Raw genomic sequence first — 19,381 nt, forward strand, 5'->3', positions numbered from 1 at the left:
AAAACTAATTGATTTTGAATGAGATGAACTATAAGAATTAAACGAAGAGCTACATCAGGCATATATGACTCAGAGCTTACATGCTAAAGTATGGTATTTATTCATAATTTGGTTGCAAAATCTGATGCGTGCAATGCACGTGTACCTTACTAGTACTTCGAGTATGTGCAAAACACGTAAATTAGAATACCAATGGCATGCTACACAGTGTCTCTCTTACAGTTCATGAAGCCACGTGGCACGTGTGTAGGCGTTGTCGCGACCTCCTTGCATGGATTGATCACAGTGACATGCTGCTGGTTCCAGAAGAATGTACTCGTCCTCCCTGAGCCATACTGGCGGTACATGCACGAAGCAAAGATGTGCATGCACGCCATGCACACACTCATTCCTCGCACGCACACGTGGGTACACGGGCGGAAGCAATTTTGTACCAAGATCCACCCCATGTGATAATTTGACGTGTGTAAAGTCGTTCACTTCATTGATGGTCAGTTAGTACAGTGCATGCAAATTGAGTGGACGTGAGGGCGTAAGAAAGACATTATTACTCCACTGCGCGCATGCGAGTAGTTAAATCGTGGGTTGCTAGTAGTACTTCCATTGGTCTCCTTCGTATTTTGTGCCAATTTTTGATAGTAGCATAATATTTACGCATTTGAGCAGTGTAGTACTTGAAATTTATGTTCCGCTAAACTCATCAGGAGCCGTTTCGGGCCTCGAAACCAAAACCATCAATTAATCTTTACCTTGTTCCCATCACATTCGAAAGCCTTCTCACACCTACTAGTAGTACGTACCAAACCTGAACGTGTTCCCACTATGCAGGTATTAGTACTAGTGCTAGTACTTAGGTTATAAAAAGGGGAACTACCTAACCGAAAATCACTCTACCTTTCCTCCTCATAAGTGCTTCTTCTTCGTCCATCGTTGCCATGGCCGGTGAGCAGAGCTCTAGGTCGAGAACTACTCGTAACAAGGGAGCGGCAACCAAGGCTGCGGAAAAAAAGAGGGCTCGCCACCACGCAGAGACCTCGAAAGATCTCTCACAGGCAGGCGATGGCTCCCAGGAGCGCCCTAACAGCGGAGGCGAACATGCCGAGCCGACGGAGCTGGAGTTGTTATCCCTCGACGGCATGCCCGATCAGCTCAATAAGCAGAAGGAGTTCATCCAAGGCTTGATGGAGTTGCTGAAGGAGAGCCTCGATGACATGACCGCTGGGCTCAATCAGCAGGGGGGGTTGACCGCCGGCTTGGTGATGCTGCTGAAGAGGAGCATTGCCTCGGAGAAGAAGGCGACTGGTGAAATCCTGCGACTTCGGGAGGACAATGCAAAGCTCTGCCACGAGATCGACCTGTTGAAGGAGAAGAACGCTGGCTGGAAGAAGCTGCATGAGAATAGTAGTTCCTCGATGAAGATGCTGCAGGCTCTCGCCATGGAACAGAAGGAAGAGTTGGCGAAGCTCCGCATCAGGCACCCGGCTGCTGTCAAGGTACGTAATATGGCCGTGGAACAGATGATGAAGGCTCGCGTCGAGAAATGCCGCGTCATGGACACAATTATAAATATCGCGAAGGAGACGCGCAAGGAGATGGAGGTCGTGGAGTGGATGAAGAAGCAGTTACGACTCCGCGGCAAATTAGATCATTTGGGGTGATAATCTTCCTTCTTCTTTTGCTCCTATGCTTCATCTTTTGCTTCGGGTGTTTTGCCGCATGTGTCACGTTCTCTACGAGGCATGAATAGAACAATGGTTTTTGAGGGAATGAATAGAACAATGCTAACAATGAGATAACTAGCAAATTAGATCATTTTTATCGCCATATGGCACTGGGCTGCCGTGTTTCATGCTCCTCCGTCGCAGTACTACTCCAGTGGAAAACTTGAGTATACCACACGGTTCTTTGCTCCTCCTCGATCAGGTCGTCGGCGCATTTATACGAGCAGTCAAATCACAAGGCCCTGCCTTCCAACAGTAATGAGCCATCAAATCACAAAGGCCCTCGCCTCTCGTGAAACCGACCAAGCTAGACTGCCCCGCCCTCTAGCCTTTAAAAAAATGTATACTTTTGTACAGCAGTAGTAGTATCGATGGATTGCTCCATGGAGCAAAACTTGAATTTAAAAAAAAGGTAGTACATATAAAGAGCGCTCGTCGCCAAATTATGCATATAGTACTATTAAAAAGGCTAGTCACAATAATGGTGTCCAGCACAACCCACCCCTCAAATAAAACTAAGAGGGTGCTTGGATACATTTTAGTCCCATGACTAAAAGTAGTGGGACTAAAACATGCTAGCCTCACCCATGCTTGGATCCAAATACTAAAAAGGCTAAAATCAAGTTAATGAGCATTTATTATCCTCCAAACCCTCCACTCCAGAACTCGCCTGTGTTAAAGGAGAGGAGTTAAATGAGTAGAGAGAGGACTAATCCACATTTTAGTAGGGGTACCCCTGACTAAATTTTTTTAGTCTCAAGACTAGTTTTAGCCCCTCTTTAGTCAGGGGTGCTTGGAACTTTAGCCTCTTAAAGAGACTATTTTTTGTCAGACTAAAATAAGCCCCTTGGATCCAAGCACCCTCTAAGCATCCTAGAATTCTTTGACAAAACTAAGCACCCTAAAATTCTTTGACAATTAAACTGCTGGCTATATGATGTTGGCCATATATATTGTACGTATATAATGTGAAGAAACGAGTGGTAGTACTATACCAACTAAAAGATGAAATGTAAGAAATACTAGTATGTACGTACTGAAGAGTTAAAGTAACAAGAAGAAATATAACATAGTTCTGCTGGGGGCTCAGCACAACACACCCCTCAAATTAAATTAAGCACACCTGAAATTAAACTTTGCAACTATTCCGGTAGACAATTCATTAGAACCACCATGAGCAACGACACTGCCACCTTACTCGGAGTCCTCGTCCACGTCCTCGACTTCGTCCTTGTCCCTCTTCCTCTTGGCCGATACTTCTTTGCTTGAACCGCACACTTGGCTGTTGCTCTTCATCCAACCCTTGTAGATATTGAAGCAAAGGTAGCCATACATTGCAGCGTAGTGGATGTGGTCTATATCTAGTAAATTCCGCTGCCATGCATGACGATGAAACATGTAATGAGGTTTCTCCAGTTTACCGTACGAAGGATGAACCATGGCTCCTGCCAGGGTCAGCATTGAAGGCCGATGAGAGGACACCTGCCAATTCTTCTGGAGGTCGAAGGTGTTGCCTACAATGAGGCCTATCCGATGCAGGACTTCTTTGTCGTTACCAAAGTCTATAGTAACGAATTTGACTAGGTTGCTCTCGTGGAAGTCCTTAAAATCCCAGCACTCAACGTCGGCATGGCATATGTGGTAGACCAAGCATAAGTCATGCACGCAAACCTGGATCATGGCGGGCTTCTTCCTCTCTTCGTCCTTTAGATCCTTCTCTCGTCCCAGGACTGTGGTGTACTCAACATCTAGCCCAGCGACCCACTCATCATCTGAGTCTTCGAACATGCGTCTAAAGCGAGAAAGGAATCCTTTCACCGTCGCGGAAGAACGGGTGTAGATGACATCAAACTCATCGCTGGTGATGGTTCTAACCTTGTACTCACCACCGATCGTGGAGATTTTGGACGCCATGGATTTGGGAGGAGGGTTAGTGTCGGTGTCAAAACCGGCGGATCTCGGGTAGGGGGTCCCGAACTGTGCATCTAGGCCGGATGGTAACAGGAGGCAAGGGACACGAAGTTTTACCCAGGTTCGGGCCCTCTCGATGGAGGTAAACCCTACGTCCTTCTTGATTAATATTGATGATATGGGTAGTACAAGAGTAGATCTACCGCGAGATCAGAGAGGCTAAACCCTAGAAGCTAGCCTATGGTATGATTGTTGATGTGTATGTTGTCCTACGGACTAAAACCCTCCGGTTTATATAGACACCTGATAGGGTTAGGGTTACATAGAGTCGGTTATAATGGTAGGAGATCTTCATATCTGTATCGCCAAGCTTGCCTTCTACACCAAGGAAAGTCCGTTCCGAACACGGGACAGAGTCTTCAATCTTGTATCTTCATAGTCCAAGAGTCCGGCTGAAGGTATAGTTCGGCTATCCGAACACCCCCTAATCCAGGACTCCCTCAGTAGCCCCTGAACCAGGCTTCAATGACGACGAGTCCGGGGCGCAGTTTGTCTTCGGCATTGCAAGGCGGGTTCCTCCTTTAAGTACTTCATAGAAGATTTTGAACACAAAGATAGTGTCCGTCTCTACAAAATAAGTTTCCACATATTGCCATAGAGAGAATAATATTTACACAAATCTAATCTGCTGACGTATTCCGTAGCGTGACACACCACGGCCAAGCCTTTATCCGAGTCATTTCAGTATCCCACCTCAGCGCGTTATGCGAGGCGGTTTCCTTGGCACGTCTTGTCAAAGCAGAGATCGTGTCCCCTTATTCTGGGATTCTCATCAATACGGGCGTGGGTAACCCAACCGCTTCTAGGACTCTTAGATCATAGGCAAGTCCAAACAGACACAGAGAGGACGCTCGATATCCACCCTCTTTATAAAGGGACGAGGCCTTTTATTTTTCCCTCCCGTGCTCAATCGAATCCTTCCCCCACCTCAAGCTCAAACGCCCAAAGTTCAGGTCAGGTGCTCCGAACCTTCAGTCATGTCCGGATCTAGCCTTCAAGGCCGATGGGTGCCTTCTTCCATCACGGAAGAAGACGTCAAAAAGTTGAGGGAGGCCAGATATCTGACCGCCGAGATTCTGCATCGGCTGCCTCCCCGGGGGCAGGCCGTCCCCTCCCCCGAACCCAACGAGAGCGTCATGTTCGTCTCCCACTTCCTCTGAGGTCTAGGCCTTGCATTGGATCCTTTTGTCAGGGGCTTGATGTTTTACTACGGGCTAGATTTCCATGATCTAGCTCCGGACTCCTTTCTTCATATCACGACATTTATTGTTGTGTGCGAGGCCTTCCTCCGGGTTACCCCTCACTTTGGCCTATGGCTCAAGACCTTTGAAGTAAAACCGAGGATGATCGAGGGGCAACATGCGGAGTGTGGAGGTGCCTCAATACACAAGATGGCGGGAGCCGCATGGCCCAAAGGTTCCATTCCAGAGGTGTCTGAATTGTGGCAACATGAGTGGTTCTACATCACGGCTCCTAGAAGTGCCAAGTGGGCGGCCGCCCCTGTCTTCCGCCCAGGCCCTCTACCACCGCCGATGTCATGGATTAGCATAGGATTGAGCTAGGGTCCGGCCAAGGACGTGCCTATACTGCAAAGCCGCATTCAAGATCTCTTTAATGGAGATTTCAGTTTGGTCGCGGTAACACAAGTTATGCTGGTTCGTCAAGTCCAGCCTTGCAAACGCCAGCCTCTTCGCTTGTGGGAGTTCAACCCCGAGGGACCGCACGCCATTCGAAATTTCCTCGGCCTGACGCACGAGGAGATGTACAAGTTGTTCTTCGGACCTCAAGTGGAGTGTTCGGAAATTACCGAGGACGTGGGCCTGAGTAGCAACCGTGCTGCCGAGCAGGTAAGGCATCTTCCGACCGAGCGTACTACCTCTCCTTTGATGCGAAGTTATTGCTGAGAGTTTGCTTTTTGACCAGGACTGGCTAACGATGGCGAAGTTGATTCGGTGCTCGGCCCCCTCCCTGAGGGTTTGGAAAATCCGATATTGGAAAAGATGCTCCAGACCGCACCTTGCCCGGAGCCCTTGAAGGAAAATGCGAGCGGTCGCGGGCCCCAAACGCTGGCCGCTCCAGCCGAGGGAGCGAGCGTCTTCACGAAGGAAGACGACCAGAAGAGGAAAAGGATTGCGTTTGGGGATTCGGAAGCCGAAGCTTCGAAATGGGAGAAGAAGTCTCCCACAAAGGGTCCTACCCCGGGGGGTGCGGTTGCCGCACAAAGTCCTCGGGGGGATCAATTCTCCCACGAGTCGTAAGTGACCCAAAATACCTTAATAGTACATATATGTCGTCTTTTCTTCTGAGAAGATAACCACTGCATGTATCTTTGTAGTTCGGGCCCTAGCCCCTCTCAAATGAGCTCGTCTTCGGGGGATCTTCTTCCAGAGATGATGGAGAGAGAAACGCCTCCTCCGGACTCCTCCGCTCTGGAAGCGGGCGACCCTGAACTGTCGTCGCGGAGGGCCTCTCCGAGTCCGGCGAGGCCAGAAGATAATCCCGTCGACCCCCAAAGTTCCCAGTGTCTGGCTCCCGAAGAGAGCAGACAAACGAGTCCGGCACCGTCTAGTGTGCGGTCGGATGTTCTAAGGGAGTTGGTGGGGCAAGCAGCCATCTCACATGAACACCGTGTGCTGATGAATACGGTGATGGAGAGAATCTTGTTCGCCGAAAGCGGATTGCATAAAGCTTTTATGAGTCTACTGACAGGTTTTGAGGTACGTAAAATAATGTATGATAGTCCTGCACATGCTGGTTGTCGTTGGGAACGACGACGATTAGAGGATCATAATCCCAGGTAGTAACCATACTGTTTGTATGAGCAGGTGATGGAAGCTCCGGTGGCTAGCCGGACTAGCGAGTTTGCCCACTTAAAACGGCAGTTGGATGTGGCAGACGCCGACATCGAGCTTGTTAACAAAAGGCTTGACGAGGCGCAGGGTAGGTGTTATTATCTGGTAAACGCCGCATAGTAAGAGCAGCATGAAGCCAGTATATTTAACATGTTATTACTGCAGATGGAGCTGCCATATTGAAACCTTGCGGGGGAACTTGCCCGAGCCAAGAAACAAGCAAGATTGGGTAATGCGGCTGCTTTGAAGGCGGCCGAAGAGTTGCGAGCCGAGAAGGCCATGCATGGCGAGAGCCGGGATAAGATGGCCAATATGGCCGTAGAATTAAAAGCCGCCGTCGACCGTTGCCGGGCTCTTGAAAAGGAAAACCAGGCGAAGGCATCGGACCTTGAGAAGGTTGCTGCAACGGGAAAAGACCTCCGCTCTGCTATGAGGGCAAAGAAGGAGGAGCTACGAGAAGCCGGGGATATTGTAGCCGGGAAATCCTTTATGCTGCAGAGGAAGTTCGGAGATCCACGGTATGCCCCTCTGGATCGGCTGTGGAGTTCGGAGGATGCGTATATGGATTTGGTGGCGAGCGCTGCTGATGCGGCCAAGTACTTCAAGGGTCAAATGGACCGTGAAGTGGACCAGCTGTTTTGGAAACAATTCCATTCTCCCGAGCGTCCACTTTCGTTGTCTGACCAACTAGCCGAATGGGCCGAACTAAATAGGTTGTCCGGACTCGCCATGAGGTCTGTTGTGGATCAGCTATGGCCGGAAAGGCTAAAACCGAACAGCTATTTTGGCTTGGTGCAGCAGTTACTTGACGTGGTGCTGCGCATTAATGCGATGAAGAGGTCGGCGTGTATAGAAGGCACATGAATGGCCTTTGCCCGTGCTAAAGCATACTGGGCGGAGATGGATGCTACCACTATTGCAGCGCAGGATTCGGCCATAGGTCGAAGGGCTGCTGAGCACTACTTTGAGGAAGTTCTTGAGGGTGCTCGTTTGATAGAGACCCAGTGCTCAAAAAATATTATGTTTGAGTAACGTGTAATCTCATTTTAAGCGAAATGCTTTTATAAATTTTCATCAGGCTACTTTTATACTTTTGCCTGAAAGTAATGTGGTGCCTCCTGGGCGTCCGTTTATGTATACATGTGTATAACCTGAAAGATTGCAGTCGTCGGCTTCAACCCCCACGCATATAATGCGGAGGTGTTCGCAGAAACACGTGTTCACACTTAACCCAACGTCTTGGTCCTATTAAGGAGGTGATAGCAGAGCGAGCGAGGCAACCAGACTATAATGCTTTAACACTTTCACTTAGCCATAGGAGTTTGACAGTGGGGCTACTAGCTAGCCCCTGGTGGCTCCGCACTCTCCCAATCCCGGGGTGCGTATATGCCTGGCCGGAAAGCGGCCCTTCGTTAAGGCGGAGGAATCCTAACATTCCCATGGGTCATCGAGTGGTTGACCAGTCTCGCGCTAGATCATGACAGTCAGTTTTTGGCTTTCTCTACTGAGGTGCTCGTCTAGATGAACCAGGGCACAATTGCAGTAGTTCTCCTGGTGCTACCTTAGCCGGTAAAGCGGAACGTAAGGCACCAAAACACAGGAGCCGGGCAAACCCAACATTTGACCAACGATAATGATTCGGAGCTGATGCATATAGGGCCAAACTCGCGACGCCGAACACTCCCTAAGGTATTCGGTCTTTGTGGTATAAACCGGGCCTAAATAATGGCCTTCGTAAGAAGCCCCTTATGTCCAGGTACATGCATTGGTCTAGCGTGGCCACATGCCAAGACGTCAGCATCCTTCTCAACGGTGGATATGTATCAACAAGAGACAGTAAAAAAGGTTTACGCAGGGTCTTAATCTAAAAAGAATCCTTGGAGCGGGTCCCTGCTGCACGTCTGCGCCTGTGTCTCCGTTGTGCCGTATCCTGGACGGGTGTGGCACGATGATCATCTGTAAAAGAGAGGAATGTAGGTGAAAAAGGTTGTCATGCAAAGAAGATAATTAAAGAAACTATGCATAATTTAAAATGAGGAGGAATGGCCACATGTCTGCGCGCGTTGAGCCCCTTGTAAATAGGGGTGTGACCATTTATTCGGTATAAGTAGCGGCGCCGGACTCGATTAGTTGTGTCTGAGGTCTTGACGACCTATGGGGCGCTTTAGCTAGTCCGGGCGCCTTTAGTGTGTGGCTGCCAAGGCAGCCTCACTCTCTTCGGCGCGCATAGATCGCTTGATATTTCCGTGCACTGAAATGATGCCGTGTGGACCGGGAATCTTGAGTGTGAGGGAGGCATAGTGTGGTATTGCATTAAAGCGAGCGAAACCTTCGCGCCCGAGCAGTGCTTGATAGCCACTTTGAAACGGAGCCATGTGGAAGGCTAAATGCTCGCTACGGAAGTTATCGGGGGAGCCGAATATAACTTGTAGTAGGAGGGAGCCCTTACAACAAGCCCCTGGGCCTGGCGTTACTCCTTTGAAGGTAGTATTGCTATGGCGAATTTGTGTTGGGTCTAACCCCATCCCGCGGATTGTATCCTTGTATATTAGGTTTAGGCTGTTGCCGCCGTCCATCAAGACTCATGTGAAGTGATATCCGCCAATTACTGGGTCTAATACCAAGGAAGCCCATCCTGCGTGTCGGATACTTGCTGAGTAATCGCGATGGTCGAAAATGATCGGTTGAGACGACCATTGGCAGGACTTCGCGGTGACAGGCACTTGGGTATATTTTCCTGGGGGTGCCGCATTGTTTTTCTCCTTGATCATGTGTAGTACGTTTACTGTTTTGACTTCTGGTGGGAATTTCTTTTGTTCCCCAGTGTCTTGCTTGGGAGGCTCGTCCTCGTCTTCACTTGGTGTATCCTCCCCCTTGTGTACGACATTGAGCTTGCCGGACTGCTTGAAGACTGTCGGTGTCAAAACCGGCGGATCTCGGGTAGGGGGTCCCGAACTGTGCGTCTAGTCCGGATGGTAACAGGAGGCAAGGAACACGATGTTTTAGCCAGGTTCGGGCCCTCTTGATGGAGGTAAAACCCTACGTCCTGCTTGATTAATATTGATGATATGGTTAGTACAAGAGTAGATCTACCACGAGATCGAGGAGGCTAAACCCTAAAGGCTAGCCTATGGTATGATTGTTGTAAGATGAAGTTGTCCTACAGACTAAAACCCTCCGGTTTATATAGACACCGGAGAGGGTTAGGGTTACACAAAGTCGGTTACAATGGTAGGAGATCTTGAATATCCGCATCGCCAAGCTTGCCTTCCACGCCAAGGAAAGTCCCATCCGGACACGGGACGAAGTCTTCAATCTTGTATCTTCATAGTCCTGGAGTCTGGCTGAAGGTATAGTCCGGCTACCCGAACACCCCATAATCCAGGCCTCCCTTAGTAGCCCCTGAACCAGGCTTCAATGACGACGAGTCCGGCGCGTAGATTGTCTTCGGCATTGCAAGGCGGGTTCCTCCTCCAAATTCTTCATAAAAGTTTGTAAACACCAAGAGTAGTGTCCGGCTCTGCAAAATAAGTTTTCACGTATTGCCATAGAGAGAATAATATTAACACAAATCTAATCTGCTGACGTATTCCGCAGCGCGACATCACACTATGGCCAAGCCTTTATTTGAGTCGTTTTCACTTTTCCACCTCAGCGTGTTTTGCGAGGCGGTTTCCTTGGCACGTCTTGTCAAAGCAGAGATTGTGTCCCCTTTATTTACGGGATTCTCATCAATACGGACGTGGGTAACCCAATCGTGCCCGTTAGCATGTCTTCTCGATTAAAGGCGAGTCCCAAACGGTTACGGGGAGGGCTCCTGGTATTCAACCTCTTATAAAGAGACCAAGGCCTTACTCCTTTTCTCCAATCTCAAAACAAGTTTGCCCGTCGCCTCGAGTTCCAACACCCTAGGTTCCGACCTTTAAGGCCGATGGATGCCCTCCTCCGTCACGGAGGAGGACGTGCTAAAGTTGAGAGAGGCTAAGTTCTTGACTGCCGAAATTTCGCATAGGTTGCCTGCTCAAAGGCAGGCTATTCCCAGTCCCCAGCCCGGTGGGAGCGTAGTGTTCATGTCTCACTTCCTTCGGGGGTTAGGCTTCCCGATGGATCCCTTCGTGAGGGGGCTGATGTTCTATTATGGGCTGGAATTTCATGGCTTAGCTCCGGAGTCCATCCTCCACATTTCCTCGTTCATCGTTGTGTGCGAAGTGTTCCTCCGTGTTACTCCTCACTTCGGATTATGGCTCAAGACTTTTGGAGTGGAGCCGAAGATGATCGAGGGACGGCACGCAGAGTGCGGAGGCGCCGTCATAAGTAAGAATGCTAATGCTCCATGGCCCGAGGGCTCCTTTCAAGAGGAGCTCGGCTTGTGGCAACGAGAGTGGTTCTATATCACCGCTCCCAGGAGCGCCAAGTGGGTGGCGCCTCCTGCCTTTCGCTCGGGTCCCCCACCACGGCTAGCGTCATGGGTCAACAAAGGATTAGATTGGGGGTTATCCAAAGATGCGCCCTTGTTGCAAGGCCGCATTAGGGATCTCTTAGAAAGAGACCTCAACCTGGTCAAGGTGACGCAGGTCATGCTGATTCGCCGAACACTGCCCGACAAACGTCGCTCCCTTCGTCTGTGGGAGTTTAATCCGGAGGGACCACAAGCTCTCCAGCATTTTATGGGCGCAACGCCCGTGGAGATGTATAAAATGTTCTTCGGATCACAAGCAATTTGTCCGGATTTGACCGAGGACGCAGGTTTAAGCTGCAATCGCCCGGATACTCAAGTAAGTAACCTTGTGCCCGGACTCATTATCCGTAAAATTGTCATAAATTCGTCCCTAAAAGAGCTGTCCTTTTAAACAGGAGTGGATAGCGAAGGCAAAGCTAATCAGGTGCCCGGCTCCCCTTCCTGAGACCAGTCCGGATCCCATGCTAGTCAGGATGTTGAAGATCGTGCCTTTGGAGGGAAGTGAGGGGGAGGACAAGGAAACTATGGCCTCCTCGAAGGAGGCTGCTCCGAAGGGAAGAACCGACAATTCCTCTCCTAAGGGGAAGAAGAGGGCTGCCTCTGACGACCCGGAGAGCATGGCCTCAAAGCGGGGGGAAAAGTCCTCGTCAGAGGGTCCGACGCCGGGGGGATCCTCGGCCGAACTACGCCCTCAAAGGGATCAGCCCTCCAACGAGCCGTAAGTAGAGAAAGATTTTCCTTTAGAGGGATGAGAGAAATCCTTGCTTTTTATCTAAGAAGATTAACTGAAATTTTACTTTGTAGCTCGGACCTCAGCCCTTCTCAGCAGAGCTCGTCTTCGGGGGATCTTCTTCTGGAGATGATGGAGAGTGGAACGCCTTCCCCTGTCGTACCGCCTGGCGAGGTGGGCGACCCTGAGGTGTCGTCGTGAAGGGTTTGTCCGAATCCGGCAGGGGCGGAAGGTAGCCATATGTCCCCCCAAGGTTCTCCGCGTCCGGCCTTCGATGGAGGTCATAGGATGAGTTCGTCACCGTCCGATGCGTGGTCGGAGGAGTTGATGATTCTGCTGGGGCGAGCTTCTATCTCAGAGGAGCACCATGCATTAATGGGTATAGTGATTGGAAGGATTTTGTCCGCGGAAAGTGGATTGCATGAGGCCGTCAAAAGTTTGCTGACAGGTTTTGAGGTACGTTTGATAATGTACTTCTTTGTCAGTTGCGCGTAAACAAGATGCGCCCTGTGTAGATAGTATCCCCTGAGACTCGATGCGTTGTCAAAATTGACGGCGCGCAGAGGATCATAATCCCAGGTCTAAAATGTCGCCTTTGTATACAGGTGGCGAAGTGTCCGGAATCGAGCCGAACTGATGATTTTGCCGAACTAAAGCGGCAACTTGACGTGGCGGATGCTGACATCGTGCTCGTCAATGAGCGGCTTGATGAGGCTCAAGGTATGCAATTCCTCGGGCGGCATCTGGTAAGAGGAGCTTTATGCCAGTATCTTACAATGTGTGTGCTTGACGTAGATGGTGCGGCCGCCGTGGAGAGTCTTCGAGCGGAACTTGCCCAAGCTAAGGAACAAGCTAGGAAAAGTGATGCCGCTGCCGAGAAGGCCCTTGAAGAGCTGAGAGCCGAACAGGCTGCTCACTGCCGAAGCAAGAAGGAGATGGCCGTGATGGCCGTGAAGTTAAAAGGTGATGCCGACCGTTGCAAGTTTCTTGAGAAAGAAGACCAGGCGAGAGAGACGGACTTAGAGAAGGCCATTGCTGATGCCAAGGATGCTCGCTCTGCGATGAGAGCTGCGAAGGAGGAGCTACGTCAGGCCAGACAGATTGCGGATGGAAAGCCCTTTGTGCTGCGGAGGAAGTTTTGCGATCTGAAGTTTGCTCCGTTGGACCGGATGTGGAGTGCGGAGGACACCTATCTGGATTTGGCAGCGAGTGCTGCTGATGCGACCGAATACTTTCGAGATCAAGATCGCGAAGTGGAAAGGCTTTTCTGGTCGCAGTTTCCATAATCCAGAGCGTCCACTGGCAGTGGATGATCGTCTGGCTCAATGGGCCGAACTGAATAGATTGTCCGGACTCGCCATGAAGTACGTCATGGGTCATCTGTGGCCGGGGAGATCGGAGCCAAAGAGTTATTTCAGCTTGGTGCAGCAATTCCTTGACGCGGTGCCACGTATCAATGCGATGAAGAGGTCAGCATGCATAGAGGGCGCATGGATGGCTCTTGCCCATGTCAAGACATACTGGGCAGAGATGGAGACCACCGTTGTTGCATCCCGCGATTCGGACAAAAGCCGAGTACCCTCAGAGCACTATTTTCAGGAAGTCCTTGAAGACGCTCGGGTAATAGAGATGCAGTGCTCGAAGGATGCTATGTTCTGATAGCATATGTACTTATAGAGCAATATTTTGATGAATTGTAGTAGCCTTTTATACTTGTGCCTTCAAGTATTTGGAACACCTCCTGTGCGGCCGTTTTAAGATATATATACAAAATCTGAAAGATTGCAGTCGTTGGCTTCAGCCCCCATGCACATAGTGCGGGGGTGCTCGCAGAAGGCGCATTTTCACACTTAATCCAACGTCTTGGTCCTACAAAGGAGGTGATAGCGCAGCGAGCTAGGCAACCGGACTATAATGCTTTAACACTTTCACTTAGCCATAGGAGCTTGACAATGGGACTATTTAGGTAGCCCCTGGTGGCGAGTGCGCTTGCCCGAATTCGGGGCGTGTATGTGCCTGGCCGGGAAACGGCCCTTCGTTAATGCGGAGGAATCCTACAGATTCCGGAGGGTCATCGAGTGGTTGACCAGTCTGACGCCATATCATGACAGTCGGTTTTTGGCTTTCTCTACTGAGGTGCTCGCCCGGCCGAACCAGGGCACAATCGCAGTAGTTCTCCTGGTGCCGCCTTAACCGATAGAGCGGAACGTAAGGCGGCCGAACACAGGAGCCGGGCAACCCAACATTTGACCAAAATCATGACTCGGAGCTGATGCATATAAGGCCAAACTCGCGATGCTGAACACTCCCTAAGGTATTCGGTCTTGATGAGAGCGGGCGAGGTAACGCTCTGAGGTATAAGCCCCTAGTGTCCAGGTACGCGCAAGAATTCTAACGTGGCCACATGCCAAGACACCAGCCTCCTCCTTGGTCATAGAACCAGGGGATGTGTATCAACAAGAGATAGTAAAAAAGGTTTACCCAGGGTCTTAATCTGAAAATAATCCTTGGAACGGGTCCCTACTGCACGTCTGCGCCTGTGTCTCCGTTGTGCCGTATCCTGGACGGGCGCAACACGACGTTCATCTGTAAAAAAGAGAGCAACTAAGTTGAAAAAGGCGCGTGCCGAATAGAAGTTATATGAAATAAACAAAGTGTAAAGTAAAATATGAAAAATTGAGCTTTATTGTCTCTTATTTTATACGTGTGAAGCCCCTAGTGCAGGGGTATATGGCCACTAAGCCTTTATCAACGATACTTTTGTGCCGGACTCATCTATCCGTGTCCGTGGTCTTAATGACCTATTCCGATGTTCTAGCTAGTGAAGCCATTGTATTGTGGGGTTGTTAAAGCGGCCGCACAATCCTCCGATTGGGGGAGGTGTTCTCACTGCTTCCCCTTTAAGGAGATGATGCCGCGTGGACCGGGCATCTTAAGCGTAAGAGATGCATAATGCGGTATTGCGTTAAAGCGGGCGAAAGCTTCGCGTCCCAGTAGTGCTTGATAGCGACTTGAGAATGGGACGATGTGGAAAGTCAGCTTTTCGCGACGGAAGTTATCGGCAGAGCCGAAAATAACTTCGAGCCGGAGAAAACCCATGCAATGGGTGTCCGGACCTGGCGTTACTCCTTGAAAGGAGGTTTTGCTGTGGCGGATTCTTTTTGGGTCGATCCCCATGTGGCGGATTGAGTCCTGATATATCAGGTTGAGTCTGCTGCCACCGTCCATAAGGACATTTGAAAACTAGAGTCCACCAATTATTGGATCGAGTACCAGGGCAGTCCAGCCTGGGTTCCTGACACTTCTAGAATAATCCAGATGATCGAAGATGATTGGTTTTGACAACCAGTGGCGGGATTCCTTTGGGATAGGCCGTGGGGCGCGTACCTTTATGGGCGCCGCACGTTTTGTTATGTGGAGTAAGTTTACTGTTTTTACTTCTTGTGGGAAATTCTTTTGCTTCCTGGTACTCTGCTTTTGGGGTTCGTCCTCGTCTTCGCTTGGTGTGTCGAGCCCCTTGTGTTCGGTGTTGAGTCTGCCGGATTGTTTGAAAACCCAACAATCTATGTGGGTATGGTTAGCAGGCTTTCTGGGAGTGCTGTGTATTTGACATATCCTATCAAGGGTTTTGTTTAGGTTGGATAGGTCGTCCCTGTTATCTTGGAGGGGCGGCTTTTTCTGATTCTGTCGTGAGCTTTTGAATCCGGCGTTGACTGCTGTGCTCGTCGGACTTTTTTCCTTAGTCCGGCGATGGTCCTTATTGCGTCGTGGTTTTCCGTTTCCATCCCTAGTTTCGGATGTACTTGGCTCACTGGTGCTGCATCTTGCCAACCACCTGTCCTCTCCTGCGCAAAAGCGGGTCATGAGGCTTGTTAGTGCGGCCATTGTTCTTGGCTTTTCTTGGCCGAGGTGTCTGGCGAGCCATTCGTCTTGGACATTATGCCTGAAAGCCACTAAGGCTTCAGCGTCCGGACAGTCGACTATCTGATTCTTTTTAGTAAGAAATCTATTCCAGAATTGCCGAGCTAACTCTCCGGGTTGTTGAGTTATGTGACTAAGATCATTTGCATCCGGAGGGCGGACATAGGTCCCTTGAAAATTTGCTCGGAAAGCGTCCTCGAGCTCTTCCCAACTTCCGATTTTGTTTTCAGGAAGGCTTTTGAGCCAATGCCGGGCTGGCCCTTTAAGCTTGAGGGGTAAGTATTTTATGGCGTGGAGGTCATCTCCTCTAGCCATATGTATGTGGAGGATATAATCCTCGATCCAGACTCCAGGGTCTGTTGTTCCATCATATGCCTCTATGTTTATGGGTTTGAATCCCGCTGGAAATTCATAATCTAGGACCTCATCGGTGAAACATAGGGGGTGTGCGGCACCCCTGTATTTGGGTGTGCCGGATTCTGACAATGGCTTTACTGCATTGCTTACGAGAGCTTGCTTTCTTGGCCCGTAAATGGACCTGGCTGGGCCATGATGTGGATCCTTAAGTGGGTCGCATGCCGGCTTAAGTGCGGCGCTGCTTGCCACTTTATGCTGGCCATGGGGTCGTCTATCCGACCATGTGGCTTTCTCAATTTTGGAATGCGAGGGCTCCAAGACCTCCTCGTCGAATTCAGGCAGTAGCTTTCTCTTTGGATAGCTTTTAGTGCGGCGACTGTCGTCGTATTTGTATGCGGTATTGATTACTTTACTCCATCTGATCCTGAGTGCATCTTCCGCAGTTTTTAGCTTCCGCTTCTGCTTTTTCATGCTACGTGCGGTTGCAACGAGCCGTTTGTGGAGGTTCTTCTGCTTCGTGGTCTTGTCCGGCGTAGGGTCATCCGGAATGCCATTTTCGCCGGGGGAGGGATGTTCGGTTTCTCTATCCGGGTTGTCCTGTTGGGACGGTTGCTCTAAGGCATGCTCGTCGTCTACCGGCTCATCCTGCTCTATGGCTGGGTCTTTATCGAGGCGGGGCTTGGGTCGGCGTTTACGCCGACGCTTTTATTGTTTTTCGAGAGATCGATCCCTCTTTCCATCCCCGTTTTCCTCGTTGTTGCTTCCTTTAGGGGTATCCACAATGTACACATCGTGAGATGAGGTGGCTGTCCAATGCCCTATAGGCGTTGGTTCTTGGTTGTCTCCTGCATGGTCGTCCATACTGTCGATGTCTTCGGAGTCGAAGTCGAGCATGTCGGTTAAGTTGTCGACAGTGGCTACGAAGTGGGTGGTGGGTGGGTTTTGAATTTCTTCATCATCCGAATCCCATCCTTGCTGACCGTAGTCCGGCCAGGGCTCTCCTGATAAAGAGAGAGACTTTAGCGAATTCAGGATATCGCCAAAGGGCGAGTGCTGAAAGATGTCCGCGGCGGTGAACTCCATTATCGGCGCCCAATCGAATTTGATCGGTAGGGGCAGGGTGCTCGGAGTTCGGAGAGGAATCCGGCTCCTCGGAGTCACGGGCCATGCGGAGCGCAGGGCTGGAGTTCGGCTCGATCGCCTCTGAGACCGCAGCCCCTGAGGCAGCGTCCAACCGCTGATCCTCGATCGGCGCAGTAGGCTCCGAATCAATGGTCGGAACCGACGTGTGTGCGGCCTCCAAGGCGCTGTTCGGCGGCAGAGCTATATCATGCCCATCGAGACAGTGCGGCGTGCTTGGCTGTGGCTCGAATCCATCGAAGATCAAGTCCCCACGGATGTCAGCCATGTAGTCTAGGCTTCCAAACCTGACCTGATGGCCAGGGGCGTGACTTTCGATCTGCTCAAGGTGGCCAAGTGAATTGGCCCGCAGTGCGAAGCCGCCGAAGACGAAGATCTGTCCGGGGAGGAAAGTCTCACCCTGGACTGCATCATTGTTGATGATCGAAGGAGACATCGGGCCTAAAAGCGACGACACAGAGGAACTCTCAATGAAAACACCAATGTCAGTGTCAAAACCGGTAGATCTCGGGTAGGAGGTCCCGAACTGTGCGTCTAGGCCGGATGGTAACAGGAGGCAAGGAACACAATGTTTTACCCAGGTTCGGGCCCTCTTGATGGAGGTAAAACCCTACGTCCTGCTTGATTAATATTGATGATATGGGTTGTACAAGAGTAGATCTACCACGAGATCGAGGAGGCTAAACCCTAAAAGCTAGCCTATGGTATGATTGTTGTAAGATGAAGTTATCCTACGGACTAAAACCCTCCGGTTTATATAGACACCGGAGAGGGTTAGGGTTACACAAAGTCGGTTACAATGGTAAGAGATCTTGAATATCCGCATCGCCAAGCTTGCCTTCCACGCCAAGGAAAGTCCCATCCGGACGCGGGACGAAGTCTTCAATCTTGTATCTTCATAGTCCTGGAGTCCGACTGAAGGTATAGTCCGGCTACCCGAACACCCCATAATCCAGGACTCCCTCAAAGACCCAACACTCTCTGTGCGTATAATTAGCGGGCTTGCTAGGGGTACTATGTATCTGACATACCTGGTCCAGAATTTTGTTGAGGCTGGACGGTTCATCCTTGGTGCCTTTAGTGGGCGGCTTTTGACCTAGCCGGGAGCTTTTGAATCCGGCATTTACTACCGTGCCCTTCGTGCTGTCTTCTTTATTCCGGCATTTGCTATTGCTGTTGCGCCGTGATTTCCCGTTTCAATCTCTAACTTCAGATGTACTGGGGTCGCTCGTGCTGCATCTGGCTAGCCAGCTATCCTCACCCACGCAAAAGCGGGTCATGAGGTTTGTTAATGCGGCCATCGTTCTCGGCTTATTTTGGCCGAGGTGTCTGGCGAGCCATTCGTCATGGACGCTATGCTTGAAATCTTCCAAGGCTTCGGCGTCCGGACAGTCGACAATCTGGTTCTTTTTAGTGAGAAACCTGTTCCAAAGCTTTTGGGCTGACTCTCCGGGCTATTGAGTTATATGACTCAAATCGTCCGCATCCGGAGGTCGGACATAAGTTCCTTGAAAATTTGCCCGAAAGGCGTCTTCGAGCTCCTCCCAACTTCCAACGGAGCTTTCGGGGAGGCCTTTAAGCCAGTGACGAGCTGGCCCTTTGAGCTTGAGGGGTAAGTATTTGATGGCGTGGAGATCATCTCCTCGAGCCATATGGATATGAAGGATATAGTCCTCAATCCAAACCCCAGGGTCTGTTGTCCCATCGTATGCCTCTATGTTTACGGGCTTGAATCCCTCTGGAAATTCATGGTCCAGCACCTCATCGGTGAAACATAGGGGGTGTGCGGCACCCCTGTAACTGGGTGTACCGCGTTGTTCTGATGCTTGTTGTGTTGCATTGTATGCTGGGGCGCGCTTGCGTGGTCCATAGATGGATCTTGTTGCGCCATCCTTTGGGTGCAAGCCCTCGCGTGGGTCGCGTGTTGTATTGTGAGCGGCATTGTATGCCGTTCTGTGTTGATAGAGGGGTCGTCCATCCGACCAGGTGGTTGCTTTGATATTTGGTTGTGGGGGTTGGAGGCCTCCTCATCGAATTCGGGTAGCAGATTCCGCTTTGGGTAGCTCTTTGAGGGGCGATCGTCGCCGTACATTGCTGCTGTATTAAGTATTTTACTCCATCTAAATTGGAGTTTGTTTTGCGCGGCCTTGAGCCTTCGCTTCTGCTTTTTAAGGCTCCTTGCGGTGGCAACGAGCCTTTCGCGGGCATTTTAATGCTCCGGGTGCTTGTC

This window comes from Triticum aestivum, chromosome 6A (assembly GCF_018294505.1).
Source record: "Triticum aestivum cultivar Chinese Spring chromosome 6A, IWGSC CS RefSeq v2.1, whole genome shotgun sequence".
NCBI lineage: Eukaryota > Viridiplantae > Streptophyta > Magnoliopsida > Poales > Poaceae > Triticum > Triticum aestivum.